This window comes from Pseudophryne corroboree, chromosome 3 (assembly GCF_028390025.1).
Source record: "Pseudophryne corroboree isolate aPseCor3 chromosome 3, aPseCor3.hap2, whole genome shotgun sequence".
In the NCBI taxonomy this organism is placed as follows: Eukaryota; Metazoa; Chordata; class Amphibia; order Anura; family Myobatrachidae; genus Pseudophryne; species Pseudophryne corroboree.
This window is the reverse complement of record NC_086446.1, coordinates 627,966,938-627,982,321: the sequence shown is the minus strand read 5'-3', so window position 1 is coordinate 627,982,321 and position 15,384 is coordinate 627,966,938. Positions and strand designations below refer to the sequence as shown.

General features: G+C 49.8%; 1 protein-coding gene and 1 long non-coding RNA gene across 4 annotated transcripts in view; one reads left to right on the top strand and one right to left on the bottom strand.

The window, feature by feature from the left end:
- Positions 1-15,384, bottom strand: part of RNLS (renalase, FAD dependent amine oxidase) — a 627,109-nt gene that overhangs the window by 123,819 nt on the left and 487,906 nt on the right. The gene's annotated exons all lie outside the window — the stretch shown is intronic.
- LOC135056477 (uncharacterized) overlaps positions 3,500-15,384 on the top strand; it is a 138,450-nt gene continuing 126,565 nt past the window's right edge. Inside the window, exon 1 of the long non-coding RNA XR_010243983.1 lies at positions 3,500-3,592. This is a non-coding gene — a long non-coding RNA (uncharacterized LOC135056477). The remainder of the gene's footprint in view (positions 3,593-15,384) is intronic.

Sequence of the window (15,384 nt, the reverse complement as noted above, 5' to 3'; positions counted from 1 at the left end):
TAGAAATGCATCTTTTAAATGCTCTATAGGCAAAAATATACTGTCCCTATCTAGGGTATCAATATTTTCAGTCAGGGAATCCGACCACGCCAACCCAGCATTGCACATCCAGGCTGAGGCGATTTCTGGTCGCAGTATAACACCAGTATGTGTGTAAATACATTTTAGGATACCCTCCTGCTTTCTATCAGCAGGATCCTTAAGGGCGGCCATCTCAGGAGAGGGTAGAGCCCTTACAAGCGTGTGAGCGCTTTATCCACCCTAGGGGGTGTTTCCCAACGCACCCTAACCTCTGGCGGGAAAGGATATAATGCCAATAACATTTTAGAAATTATCAGTTGTTATCGGGGGAAACCCACGCTTCATCACACACCTCATTTAATTTCTCAGATTCAGGAAAACTACAGGTAGTTTTTCCTCACCGAACATAATACCCCTTTTTGGTGGTACTCGTATTATCAGAAATGTGTAAAACATTTTTCATTGCCTCTATCATGTAACGTGTGGCCCTACTGGAAGTCACATTTGTCTCTTCACCGTCGACACTGGAGTCAGTATCCGTGTCGGCGTCTATATCTGCCATCTGAGGTAACGGGCGCTTTAGAGCCCCTGACGGCCTATGAGACGTCTGGACAGGCACAAGCTGAGTAGCCGGCTGTCTCATGTCAACCACTGTCTTTTATACAGAGCTGACACTGTCACGTAATTCCTTCCAACAGTTCATCCACTCAGGTGTCGACCCCCTAGGGGGTGACATCACTATTACAGGCAATCTGCTCCGTCTCCACATCATTTTTCTCCTCATACATGTCGACACAAACGTACCGACACACAGCACACACACAGGGAATGCTCTGATAGAGGACAGGACCCCACTAGCCCTTTGGGGAGACAGAGGGAGAGTTTGCCAGCACACACCAGAGCGCTATATATATACAGGGATAACCTTATATAAGTGTTTTTCCCCTTATAGCTGCTGTATTGTTTATAGTGCGCCTAATTAGTGCCCCCCTCTCTTTTTTAACCCTTTCTGTAGTGTAGTGACTGCAGGGGAGAGCCAGGGAGCTTCCCTCCAACTGAGCTGTGAGGGAAAATGGCGCCAGTGTGCTGAGGAGATAGGCTCCGCCTCCTTATCGGCGGCCTTATCTCCCATTTTTCTATGTATTCTGGCAGGGGTTAAATGCATCCATATAGCCCAGGAGCTATATGTGATGCATTTTTTTGCCATACAAGGTGTTTTTATTGCGTCTCAGGGCGCCCCCCCCCAGCGCCCTGCACCCTCAGTGACCGGAGTGTGAAGTGTGCTGAGAGCAATGGCGCACAGCTGCAGTGCTGTGCGCTACCTTGTTGAAGACAGGACGTCTTCTGCCGCCGATTTTCCGGACCTCTTCTGTCTTCTGGCTCTGTAAGGGGGCCGGCGGCGCGGCTCCGGGACCCATCCATGGCTGGGCCTGTGATCGTCCCTCTGGAGCTAATGTCCAGTAGCCTAAGAAGCCCAATCCACTCTGCACGCAGGTGAGTTCGCTTCTTCTCCCCTTAGTCCCTCGATGCAGTGAGCCTGTTGCCAGCAGGTCTCACTGAAAATAAAAAACCTAAAACTAAACTTTTCACTAAGCAGCTCAGGAGAGCCACCTAGTGTGCACCCTTCTCGTTCGGGCACAAAATCTTAACTAAGGCTTGGAGGAGGGTCATAGGGGGAGGAGCCAGTGCACACCAGGTAGTTCTAAAGCTTTACTTTTGTGCCCAGACTCCTGCGGAGCCGCTATTCCCCCATGGTCCTTACGGAGTCCCCAGCATCCACTTAGGACGTTAGAGAAATAGAATTACCGGTGAGTAAATTCTTATTTTCAATCATAAACATGACTTCAGATTGTATATATGACTAGGGGCTGGGACAAGGTTTGACCGAGCTCGTAGTTGCAGGAAATGGGCTTGCGTGTGATCGTATTGGGTTTGCAATCACAGCGTACTGGGAGTGAGCAGCTGCAGAGTGTGACTAAAATGGGCAGCGCAAAATAGCAAATGCAGCCACCTGGAGGGGTCGCATGTTCTCAGACCCAGGTGTAAATGTAAAGTCAATAGTGATGACTTGCATGCATTTGTTTACAGACAGCGAAACACATCCATTTATGCAACATCTCTAAATAGTAATGCAACTCTGAAAGTTGTTTTACACTGCAGTACATAATCGTTTCACACAAATAAATTATACTTCTTACTCAATTGGGAATAGGGAAACCTGCAAAGCTGGCTATGAGGATAAGCACTCACCTAAGGTGACCTACCTCCAGAGGGAGCTTCCAGAAGCAAAGCTGGATTAACAATAGGGTGGGTGGAGCTGCAGCTCCAGGCTCCCTGGAAAATAGGCCCGCACCTGCATGAAGTGCCAGGGATAGTGTTGTAAGAGTCATGTGTCCACTGTTTTGTCCACAAACCACCAAAGCCATAACACTGTGGTGGTGGGACTGGGATGGTCACCCAGGGTACACGTACCCTTACGTGGGGCCCTTGTGACTGCACAACATTGTGGCAGCAATTCCTGCTTGCCTGAAGAGAGCGCCTCTTGATCCTGAAGCGCTTACTATTTGTGGACGATTGTGGCAATGTTGTGGACATAATGTCATGATGTTGCCTGTATGCATGCCACTCAGGGGAGAGGAGACCTGCAGCTTGAGAGGATGAGACTGTCAGTGGAGTAGCCCTGCTGTTGACCGGTGTATGAGAACAGAGCAGGTAAGTTGGGGGAGAGAGCAGACTACAAACACATACCTCCCAACATGACCCTCTCCAGGAGGAACAGAATGCTCTGCTCCTGGACTTCCATCTTAATGTATGATTGCCATCCCCTGTGCTGAAACACCTTTCTTATCCATAATCCTGTTCAAAACAGGTGCCGGCAATAATAAATTAAGAGAAAAGTCCAGGAGCAGAGCATTTTGTCCCTCCTGGAGAGGGTCATGTTGGGAGGTATGCAAACATACATAGGGGGCACGATGAGGACTATTCAGACCAAGAGGGGAGGGAGGCACAGTAATAACTATACAGACTATGAGGGTGGAATGGACACAATAATGGCTATACAGATCACACGGGGCACAATGGTTACACCAGGGACGTGCAGTCAGGGAAGGCAGGGCCTCACCTGTCATGCTTCCTATCCTTCTCAGAGTTCTCACTATAAAAATGAATGGAATAACACAAAGAAGATATTTATAATTTATAAGCATCTTCTTTGTATTAATGCAGTCATCTAAGTAGATAAAACTTACCCGACTTTCAGGGCTCCTGGAACTGCTGGGAGAGATAGAGATGAGGCAGCAGCAGCTCAGCCACATCACTCACACTGTCAGACACTGCCTGTACAGATTGGCGGGGCTACACAGCAGCCAATCAGACCGCATAGAACAGGGAAATGTGAGGCATGCCTCACAGTGGGGGCGTGCTTCAGCTCTGATGGACAGCTCGGATTGGTCATGTGACCGATCCAGAAAGTGCAGGAAGCCAGGAAGACCGAAGCTGAGCAGCATGGCAAGGGAGGAGGAAAATGGGGACCCGCAGTGCCAGCAGCAGCCACCCATGCACAGTGACTGAGGTTAGTAGCTGCCAGGACCTGAACTGTGTGTGTGTGTGTGTGTGTGTGTGTGTGTGTGTGTGTGTGTGTGTGTGTCAGGAGTGTGTGTGTCTGGCATCTGTAGTGAGTGTGGGGACAGGACTCTGTGTGTGTGTGTGTGTGTGTGCGCGCGTGTGTGTGTGTGGCATTTGTAGTGAGTGTGTAGACAGGACTGTGTGTGTGTGTGTGTGTGTGTGTGTGTGTGTGTCATCTATAGTGAGTGTGTAGACAGGACTTTTAGTGTGGGTGGGTGTGTGTGGCATCTGTAGTGTGTGTAGATAAGACTGTGTGTGTGTGTGTGTGTGTGTGTGTGTGTGTGTGTGTGTGTGTGTGTGTGTGTGTGTGTGTGTGTGGCATCTGTAGTGAGTGCGGGGACAGGTGTATGTGTGTAATCTGTAGTGAGTGTGGGAACAGATGTGTGGCATCTGTAGTAAATGCAGGGACAGGTGTGTGTGGCATCTGTAGTGAGTGCGGGGACAGGTGTGTGTGGCATCTATAGTGAGTGTGGGGACATGACTCTGTGTGTGAGTGTGTGTGGCATCTGTAGTGAGTGCGGGGACAGGTGTGTGTGGCATCTATAGTGAGTGTGGGGACATGACTCTGTGTGTGAGTGTGTGTGGCATCTGTAGTAAGGGGATCATTCTGACCCGATCGCACGCTGCAGTTTACTGCAGTGGTGCGATCAGATCAGAACTGTGCATGCGCCGGAGCCGCAGTGCGCTGGCGCATGCCAGACGGGTGCAGGCTAGGCCGGACCGAACGGGCGCTGCGGCGGGGATCGCTGCGGTAAGGTCCTATAGTGGTGACACAGTATAGTGTGTCAGAGACAAAGTTGGCTAAAGCTGTGTGCTAACAGCTAAGTATGTCTCCTGTGCTGGGGGCAGCCATGTTGGAGACCAGAGTATTACCAATGAAGTTCCCAATCTGTGTCCAGCCAATCCTGCATGTTCTCCCCTTACAAAAGGGGACTGGCTCAGAGGGAGTGTGCCAGTGCTTCAAGTTACTTCTGGTTCCCTGGTCCTGGTTGTTCTCATCCATCGGTTACCTAAACGCTGCTGCAGTCCTGCTGTTTAAGTCTATTGCCACTCGTGAAGGCGCTCACGGGGTCCCAGGTCGTAGAGGAGCTCCAGGTGCTAACAGCGGTTCCCGCAGACGTCATTTCTTCAAAGTCCAAGTTCTTAAGCCTCTTCTTTCAATCACAAACCACAGTCTTTTTCTCATACGTCCTAGAGGATGCTGGGGTCCACTTCTTGACCATGGGGTATAGACGTTTCCGCAGGAGCCATGGGCACTCTTAAGACTTTTCAATGGGTGTGAACTGGCTCCTCCCTCTATGCCCCTCCTCCAGACCTCAGTTTTAGAAATGTGCCCAGGCAGACTGGATGCACTCTAGGGGAGCTCTACGGAGTTTCTCTGAAAAGACTTATGTTAGGTTTTTATTTTCAGGGAGAACTGCTGGCAACAATCTCCCTGCTTCGTGGGACTGAGGGGGCAGAAGTAGGAACCAACTTCCTGAAGAGTTTCATGGCTCTACTTCTGGCTGACAGGACACCATTAGCTCCTGAAGGGTACTGAACGCTAGCCGTGTCTAGATGCTCACTCCCACAGCACGCCGTCACCCCCCTCACAGAGCCAGAAGTCAGAAGACAGGTGGGTAGAAGAAGACAGATCTACTATCAAGTAAAGTGACGGCTGATGTACCGCGCGGCTGGCGGGAGCGCAGTGTGCCCTTGCTGCCCACACACACAGGCACTGCAGGGTGCAGGGCGCGGGGGGGGGGGCGGTTCAGGATTGCCATTACCAATTCCAGACGTTGCCTTTCGGTCTCTCTACGGCGCCGAGGGTATTCACCAAGGTGATGGCGGAGATTATGGTTCTCCTGCGTCAAAAAGGAGTCAATATAATTCCTTATCTAGACGATCTCCTGATAAGGGCGAGATCCAGGGAGCAGTTGTTACAGAACATCACACTCTCCCTGTCTATACTCCAACAACACGGTTGGATCATAAATTATCCAAAGTCACAGTTGGCCCCGACGACAAGATTGCCTTTTCCCGGGATAATCCTGGACACAGAAGTCCAGAGAGTTTTTCTTCCGGTGGAAAAGGCTCCGGAAATCCAGAAAATGGTACAACAGATATTGAAGCCAACAAGTGTGTCGATCCATCAGTGCATTCGGTTGTTGGGGAAAATGGTGGCGGCCTACGAGGCCATACAGTTTGGCAGGTTCCATGCTAGAGTATTCCAGTGGGACCTGTTGGACAAGTGGTCGGGATCCCACCTACACATGCACCGAAAGATAGTCCTGTCGTCAAAAGCCAGGATCTCGCTCCTGTGGTGGCTACACGGCTCGCACCTACTAGGGGGACGCAGGTTCGGGATTCAGATCTGGGTCCTGGTAACCAGGAAAGCAAGTCTCCGAGGCTGGGGAGCTGTCACTCAGGGGGAAAGCTTCCAAGGAAAATGGTCAAGTCAGGAAGCCTGCATTCACATAAACGTGCTGGAATTGAGAGCCATTTACAACGGCCTTCAACAAGCGGTACATCTTCAAGATCATCCCGTGCAGATCCAGTCGGACAATGTAACAGCAGTCGCGTACATAAACTGTCAAGGCGGAACGAAAAGCAGAGCGGCAATGGCAGAGGTGACGAAGATCCTCCTCTGGGCAGAAAGATATGTAAAGGCTCAGTCGGCAATTTTCATTCCGGGAGTAGACAACTGGGAAGCAGACTTCCTCAGCAGACACGATCTCCATCCAGGAGAGTGGGGCCTCCACCAAGAAGTCTTTGCAGAGGTGACAAGTCTTTGGGGAGTTCCTCAAGTAGACATGATGGCATCTCGTCGCAACAAGAAGCTTCAGAAATATTGTTACAGGTCGAGAGACCCTCAAGCAATAGCGGTGGATGCGCTAGTAACCCAGTGGGTATTCCGGTCAGTGTATGTCTTCCCTCCACTTCCGCTGATCCCAAAAGTTCTCAGGATCATAAGAAGAACAAGGGTTCGAGCAATCTTCATTGCCCCAGACTGGCCAAGGAGGGCTTGGTACCCAGATCTTCAGGAGTTGCTCAAAAAAGATCCTCGGCCGCTTCCTCTTCGCGAGGACCTGCTGCAGCAGGGGCCGTGCGTGTATCAAGACTTACCGCGGCTACGTTTGATGGCATGGCTGTTGAGCGCCGGATCCTAGCCCGAAAGGGTATCCCAAAGGAAGTCATTCCCACCCTTATTCAGGCCAGGAAAGGAGTAACGTCGAAACATTACCACCGTATTTGGAGAAAATATGTATCTTGGTGTGAATCCAAGAAGGCTCCTATGGAAGAGTTTCAGTTGGGACGTTTTCTCAATTTTCTGCAGGCTGGTGTGGAGGCGGGCCTTCGATTGGGGTCAATCAAGGTCCAGATTTCGGCCTTGTCAATTTTTTTCCAAAAACAATTGGCCGCTCTTCCAGAGGTTCAGACCTTCGTGAAAGGGGTTCTGCACATCCAGCCTCCATTTGTGCCTCTAGTGGCACCATGGGACCTTAATGTGGAGTTGCAGTTCCTTCAATCGGATTGGTTTGAGCCTCTACAAGAGATAGAGTTGAAGTTTCTCACTTGGAAAGTGGTGATGCTTTTGGCATTGGCATCCGCAAGGCAGGTGTCTGAATTGGGGGCCTTGTCTCACAAGAGCCCTTACCTGGTTTTTCATGAAGATAGGGCAGAGTTGAGAACTCGTCAACATTTTCTTCCGAAGGTGGTTTCATTTTTCCACATAAACCAACCTATTGTGGTGCCAGTAGTTACTGACAAGTTCACTGAGTCAAAGTCTCTAGATGTGGTTAGAGCTTTGAAGATTTATGTCGCTAGAACAGCTAGGATACGGAAAACAGAGTTTGTCCTGTATGCTCCCAACAAGATTGGGTGTCCTGCTTCCAAGCAGAATATTGCGCGCTGGATCATTGGGACGATTCAGCATGCACATTCTACAGTTGGATTGCCGTTACCTACGTCGGTGAAGGCCCATTCTACTAGGAAGGTGGGCTCATCCTGGGCGGCTGCCCGGGGGATCTCGGCATTACAACTTTGCCGAGCAGCTACTTGGTCAGGGTCAAACACATTTGCTAAGTTCTACATGTTTGACACCTTGGCCGATGAAGACCTCAAGTTCGGTCAATCGGTGCTGCAGGGTCATCCGCACTCTCCCGCCCGTACTGGAGCTTTGGTATAAACCCCATGGTCATGAAGTGGACCCCAGCATCCTCTAGGACGTATGAGAAAACAGGATTTTAATACCTACCGGTAAATCCTTTTCTCCTAGTCCGTAGAGGATGCTGGGCGCCCGTCCCAGTGCGTACTTTACCTGCAGTTTTGTTAGAGTTACACAAGTTGTGTTATATTAGTTTCAGCATGTTGCTGTAATTGGTTCATGCCTGTTGGCATGTGTTATGTTGAATGCAATGTTGTGCGGCATGGTTGAGGTGTGAGCTGGTATGTATCTCACCACTAGTATTAAAGTAAATCCTTTCCTCGAAATGTCCGTCTCCCTGGGCACAGTTCCTATAAGTGAGGTCTGGAGGAGGGGCATAGAGGGAGGAGCCAGTTCACACCCATTGAAAAGTCTTAAGAGTGCCCATAGCTCCTGCGAAACCGTCTATACCCCATGGTCATGAAGTGGACCCCAGCATCCTCTATGGACTAGGAGAAAAGGATTTACCGGTAGGTATTAAAATCCTGTTATTTCTTCAAAGTCCAAGTTCTTCAGCTTCATCTTTCAATCAAAAACCACAGTCTTCATTTCTTCAAAGTCCAAGTTCTTAAGCCTCGTCTTTCAATCACAAACCACAGTCTTTATTTCTTCAAAGTCCAAGTTCTTCAACCTCGTCTTTCAATCACAAACCACAGTCTTCATTTCTTCAAAGTCCAAGTTCTTCAGCCTCATCTTTCAATCACAAACCACGTCTTCATTTCTTCAAAGTCCAAGTACTTCAGCCTCGTCTTTCAATCACAAACCACAGTCTTCATTTTTTCAAAGTCCAAGTTCTTCAGCCTCGTCTTTCAATCACAAACCACAGTCTTCATTTCTTCAAAGTCCAAGTTCTTCAGCCTCATCTTTCAATCATAAACCACGTCTTAATTTCTTCAAAGTCCAAGTACTTCAGCCTTCAGTTCTTCTTTACCGGAGTTCTTCAGCTTCACTCTTCAAGTCATTTAACCATAGACTCTAATTCTCCCAGTTTCTTCTATTTCTCCAATATTCGTGTACAGCCTGATTATTCATTAAAACTACAGTTATCTTCCTATGAAGTCCTCTTTTTCTTTACTCCCTCCGGCCAATGTTAACACTTAGGCCCTTATTCCGAGTTGTTCGCTCGCAAGCTGCTTTTAGCAGCTTTGCACACGCTAAGCCGCCGCCTACTGGGAGTGAATCTTAGCTTATCAAAATTGCAAACGAAAGAATAGCAGAATTGCGAATAGACACTTCTTAGCAGTTTCTGAGTAGCTCCACACTTACTCGGCATCTGCGATCAGTTCAGTCAGTTTCGTTCCTGGTTTGACGTCACAAACACACCCAGCGTTCGCCCAGACACTCCTCCGTTTCTCCAGCCACTCCCGCGTTTCTCCCAGAAACGGTAGCGTTTGTTCGCACACACCCATAAAACGGCCAGTTTCCGCCCAGAAACACCCACTTCCTGTCAATCACATTACGATCACCAGAACGAAGAAAAAACCTCGTAATGCCGTGAGTAAAATACCTAACTGCATAGCAAATTTACTTGGCGCAGTCGCACTGCGGACATTGCGCATGCGCATTAGCGACTAATCGCTCCATTGCGACAAAAAAAAATAACGAGCGAAGATCGGAATGACCCCCCTAGTTTGGCTTCCACCCCATGAGGAGGATTTACATTCAGCCATCTCGTTTACTCTCCTCTCAGGTAGCTGTCCCTTCAGTCAAAACTCGGTTGTCGGAACCCCAACTTACGCCGAGCGTGACAGTAAGTACTGGCCCAATGGATCCGACAAGTGAGCAGGCTACCGGGGGCGATGCCTCTGTGGATATTCTGTCTCGTCTAAATAAACAGGAGGCCATGCAGGCACAGATTGTACAGTGCATGCAGAATATGTACACTCGTTCGGATTCTCTTCATGCAGCCATTTCCACATCTCGGTCTCCAGTTCCAGCTTCCAATCCGCCAGCACCTAATCCTCTAGTGTCGATTCCAGTTCCTCGTTTACAACTACCGCCACCCAGTATATTTGACGGTAGTCCAAAGCAATGCCGAGGGTTCCTCAATCAATGCGAGATCCAGTTTGAGCTCCAGTCAGCTAACTGATCGGACCAAAATCTCATACATCATTTCACTTCTGACCGGACCAGCTCTGGATTGGGCTTCACCCTTATGAGAGAGAACTGATCCCATACTCTCGAATTACCCGGAATTCGATGCAACTTTTCGTAAAATCTTTGATGAGCCAGGCCGGACCACCTATGCCTCATGGAGATTCTGCGTCTGCGTCAGGGAACTCGTTCCGTCGCCCAGTACGTGATCCAATTCCGTACTCTGTCTTCCAAAGTGGGCTGGAATGAAGAGGCTCTCATTGCCGCCTTTTGGAATGGTCTCTCCGACAAAATTAAAGATGACCTGGTCACTCAGGATGTGCCAGTTAAGCTCGATCAGCTTATTTCTTTATGTAACAAGATTGATCTAAGATACATGGAGCGTTGTCTTGAGAGAACAAGGTTCGAGCGACCCAAACCTCGGGCCTGTCCCACTCCTAGACCATCCTCACCGTCTACTGAAGAACCCATGCAGGTCAACCGCTCTCGTCTCACCAATGAGGAACGTCACAGACGCAGACAGGGCAACCTCTACATGTATTGTTGGGCGGCAGACCACTTCGTTAAGTCTTGTATTCAACGACCGGGAAACTCCCGCTCCTAGCTTACGCAGGAGAGGTTAAGCTAGGAGCATTCCCCCACCAATTTACCAGGAAGGAATCACTGTTGGCTGTATGTCTGGAACTTCCCTCTACCTCCCTTCATGTTACAGCACTTTTGGATTCTGGAGCTGCAGAAAGTTTCATTACTTCCGCCTTAGTCCGACAGTCTGAAATACCAACCATTCGTTTGGAGTGAGCTATCTCTATCACCGAGGTTGACGGAAGTTATATCCCTGAAGGGATCATCACCCACTGTACAGTTCCTCTGAAAATGAAAGTTGGTATTCTCCATTCTGAAGTTATCTCTTTCCTGGTAATTCCCAAAGCCTCTCAAAAAATAATCCTAGGATTCCCGTGGTTACAATAGCACAACCCCCGCTTGGATTGGCAAACTATGGATGTACTCGCTTGGGGGGAGTCATGTTCTCAAAGCTATTTATCCACCGTCAAGCCACTCCTTACCCTACACTCCACTGATCTCCCAGATGCCTATCAGCCCTTTATGGACGTCTTCAGTAAGCAAGGGGCGGATACCTTGCCTCCCCACCGAAGTTGGGACTGCCCTATCGATTTACTGCCTGGTAAAACACCTCCCAGAGGCCGAACGTACCCTTTATCTCTCCTGGAAACCCAAGCGATGTCTGAGTATATACAGGAGAATTTGGCCAAAGGGTTCCTTCGCCCTTCCTCTTCTCCAGCCGGGGCAGGGGGTTTGCATCGACTACCGGGGCCTCAACGAAGTTACAGTTAAGAACAGATACCCCTTGCCCTTGATTCCCGAACAATTTGACCGAGTAAAGGGGGCTACCATTTTCACCAAATTGGACCTGCATGGAGCTTATAACCTTATACGCATTCGCACAGGAGACGAGTGGAAGACTGCGTTCAATACTCGCGACGGCATTAGGAATATTTGGTGATGCCCTTTGGCTTATGCAATGCTCCAGCAGTCTTCCAGAATTATGTCAATTAAATTATTCCGAGATCTTCTCTATAAGTGCCTGGTTGTGTATCTGGACGATATTCTAATATTTTCCAAAGATCTGAAAGTTCATCGGGAACAGGTCAGAGAAGTCTTGAGACGTCTAAGGGAAAATCGACTCTTTTGTAAACTGGAGAAGTGCACGTTTGAGGTTCCCTCCATCCCTTTCTTAGGTTACATCATTTCCGGGAGGGAATTACAGATGGATCCTGCCAAAGTCCAAGCAATCAGAGAATGGACCCTTCCTACCACTCTGAAGGGAATCCAGCGTTTTTTAGGCTTCGCCAATTTCTATAAGAAGTTTATTTAAGATTATTCCTCCATCATTGCCCTGATTACAGCACTAACAAGAAAAGGGTCTAATTCTGCAGCTTGGCCACCTGAGGCACTAAAAGCATTTTCGTTTCTAAAAGAGGCCTTCATGTCTGCTCCTATCCTTCGGCAACCTGATCTCAGTCATCCTTTTTAAGTGGAAGTGGATGCTTCTTCAGTAGGAGTGGGGTCCGTCTTATCCCAGTACTTCGAGGATCAGAAAGCTCATCCTTGTGCTTATATTTCCCGAAGATTCTCTCCAGCAGAACAAAACTACGCCATTGGAGAACAAGAATTGCTTGCCATAAAACTTGCTTTTGAAGATGGCCAGACTGAGAGAGTGAACCAAGACTTAGAGACTTTCCTACGACTCTTCATGTCTTCTTCTCAGGATGGCTGCCTGGACTATCTTCCATTTGCTGAATTTGATCACAATAATCTCTACCATTCTGCTACCCATTCCACACCCTTTTATGTGAATTATGGACTTCATCCACGTGTACCTGCTTTCCAATCTCTTCCAGCTCTCGAAGTACCTGCCGCAGAGTTAGCCCTTCAGCAATTCACTAAGATGTGGAAACAAGTTCATGAGGATCTGCTTAAAACATCCAATAAATACACATTTTTTGCAGATCGGAAACGGAAGGCTGTCCCTAGTCTCAAAGTGGGTGATCAATTCTGGATTTCTACTCGAAACTTAAGACTCAAGGTCCCTTCCAAGAAATTTGCCCCAGATTCATTGGACCATAGCCTATTGAAAAAGTAGTGAATCCAGTAGCATACAAAGTGACGTTGCCTCCGTACTTGAAGATCTCAAATGCATTTCACATCTCCTTACTGAAGCCTTTCATACTAAACTGTTTTCGCTCCCTAGACCTTCCAAGGTACAGGATGCTCAAGGCGAAGAATTTGAAGTTCATAGGATCCCTGAATGTCGTAAAAGATATGGTCGTCTCCAATATCTTATTGATTGGAAGTGATATGGACCGGAGGAAAGGTCCTGGGTTTCTGAAGAGGACGTCCACGCTCCAAGATTAGTCCGGGCCTTTCATACCAAGAATCCGATGAAAGCACAAGGGTGTTCAGAGCCCACCCTAAAAAGGGGGGGGGGGGGTACTGTCAGGCTCTGGAGCCTTACCTCCTGCGGGTGCTCCCGTGGGTTACCGTCCCGCTGGTTGGCACGGCTGCAGCGGCAGGGAGCTGCTGGCGGCGGGTCCTCCTGGACGGATGTGCGGCTGACAAGGGACGAGGGTCTGGAGACCCGGGTGCTGCGGCGGGGATCGCTGCGGTGTGGTCTTATAGTGGTGACACAGTATAGTGTGTCAGAGACAGAAGCTGGCTAAAGCTGTGTGCTAACAGCTAAGTATGTCTCCTGTGCTGGGGGCAGCCATGTTGGAGACCAGAGTATTACCAATGAAGTTCCCAATCTGTGCCCAGCCAATCCTGCGTGTTCTCCCCTTACAAAAGCTGTGCGGGGAAAGCTGTGTGTGTGGCATCTATAGTGAGTGCGGGGACAGCTGTGTGTGGCATCTGTAGTGAGTGCGGAGACAGGTGTGTGTGTGGCATCTGTAGTGAGTGCGGGGACAGGTGTGTGTGGCATCTGTAGTGAGTGCGGGGACAGGTGTGTGTGTGGCATCTGTAGTGAGTGCTGTGACAGGTGTGTGTGTGTAATCTGAAGTGAGTGCGGGACAGGTGTGTGTGTGGCATCTGTAGTGAGTGCGGGGACAGCTGTGTGTGGCATCTGTAGTGAGTGCGGGGACAGCTGTGTGTGGCATCTATGGTGAGTGCGGGGACAGGTGTGTGTGTGGCATCTATAGAGAGTGCGGGGACAGGACTCTGAGTGTGTGTGGCATCTGTAGCAAATGCGGGGACAGGTGTGTGTGTGGCATCTGTAGCGAGTGCGGGGACAGGTGTGTGTGGCATCTGTAGTGAGTGCGGGGACAGGTGTGTGTGTGGCATCTGTAGTGAGTGCGGGGACAGGTGTGTGTGTGTGGCATCAGTAGTGAGTGCGGGCACAGCTGTGTGTGGCATCTGTAGTGAGTGCGGGGACAGGTGTGTGTGTGTGTGTGTGTGTGTGTGTGTGGCATCTGTAGTGAGTGCGGGGACAGGTGTGTGTGTGTAGCATCTGTAGTGAGTGTGGGGACAGGTGTGTATGTGGCATCTGTAGTGAATGTGGGGACAGGTGTGTGGCATCTGTGGTGAGTGTGGAGACAGCTGTGTGTGGCATCTGTAGTGAGTGTGGGGAAAGGTGTGTGTGTGTGACATCTGTAGTGAGTGCGGGGACAGGTTTGTGTGGCATCTGTAGTGAGTGCAGGGACAGGTGTGTGTGGCATCTGTAGTGAGTGCGGAGACAGGTGTGTGTGTGTGTGTGTGTGTGTGTGTGTGTGTGTGTGTGTGTGTGTGGCATCTGTAGTGAGTGCGGGGACAGGTGTGTGTGTGGCATCTGTAGTGAATGTGGGGACAGGTGTGTGGCATCTGTGGTGAGTGTGGAGACAGCTGTGTGTGGCATCTGTAGTGAGTGTGGGGAAAGGTGTGTGTGTGGCATCTATAGTGAGTGCGAGGACAGGTGTGTGTGTGTGTGGCATCTGTAGTGAGTGCGGGGACAGGTGTGTGTGTGTGACATCTGTAGTGAGTGCGGGGACAGGTTTGTGTGGCATCTGTAGTGAGTGCAGGGACAGGTGTGTGTGGCATCTGTAGTGAGTGCGGAGACAGGTGTGTGTGTGTGTGTGTGTGTGTGTGTGTGTGTGTGTGGCATCTGTAGTGAATGCGGGGACAGGTGTGTGTGTGGCATCTGTAGTGAGTGTGGGGACAGCTGTGTGTGGCATCTGTAGTGAGTGCGAGGACAGGTGTGTGTGTGTGGCATCTGTAGTGAGTGCGGAGACAGGTGTGTGTGTGTGTGGCATCTGTAGTGAGTGCGGGGACAGGTGTGTGTGTGTGTGTGTGTGGCATCTGTAGTGAGTGCTTTGAAATGTGTGTGTGTGTGACATCTGTAGTGAGTGCGGGGACAGGTGTGTGTGGCATCTGTAGTGAGTGCTGTGACAGGTGTGTGCGTGACATCTGTAGTGAGTGCAGGGACAGGTGTGTGTGGCATCTGTAGTGAGTGCGGGACAGGTGTGTGTGTGGCATCTATAGTGAGTGCGGGGACAGGACTCTGTGTGTGAGTGTGTGTGGCATCTGTAGTGAATGCGGGGACAGGTGTGTGTGGCATCTGTAGTGAATGCGGGAACAAGTGTGTGTGGCATCTGTAGTGAATGCGGGAACAAGTGTGTGTGGCGTCTGTAGTGAGTGCGGAGACAGGTGTGTATGTGGCATCAGTAGTGAGTACAGGGACAGCTGTGTGTGGCATCTGTAGTGAGTGCGGAGACAGGACTCTGTGTGTGTGTGGCATCCGTAGTGAGTGCGGGGACAGGTGTGTGTGGCATCTGTAGTAAGTTCGGGGACAGGTGTGTGTGTAATCTGCAGTGAGTGTGGGGACAGGACTCTGTGTGTGAGTGTGTGTGGCATCTGTAGTGAGTGCGGGGACAGGTGTGTGTGGCATCTGTAGTGAATGCGGGGACAGGTGT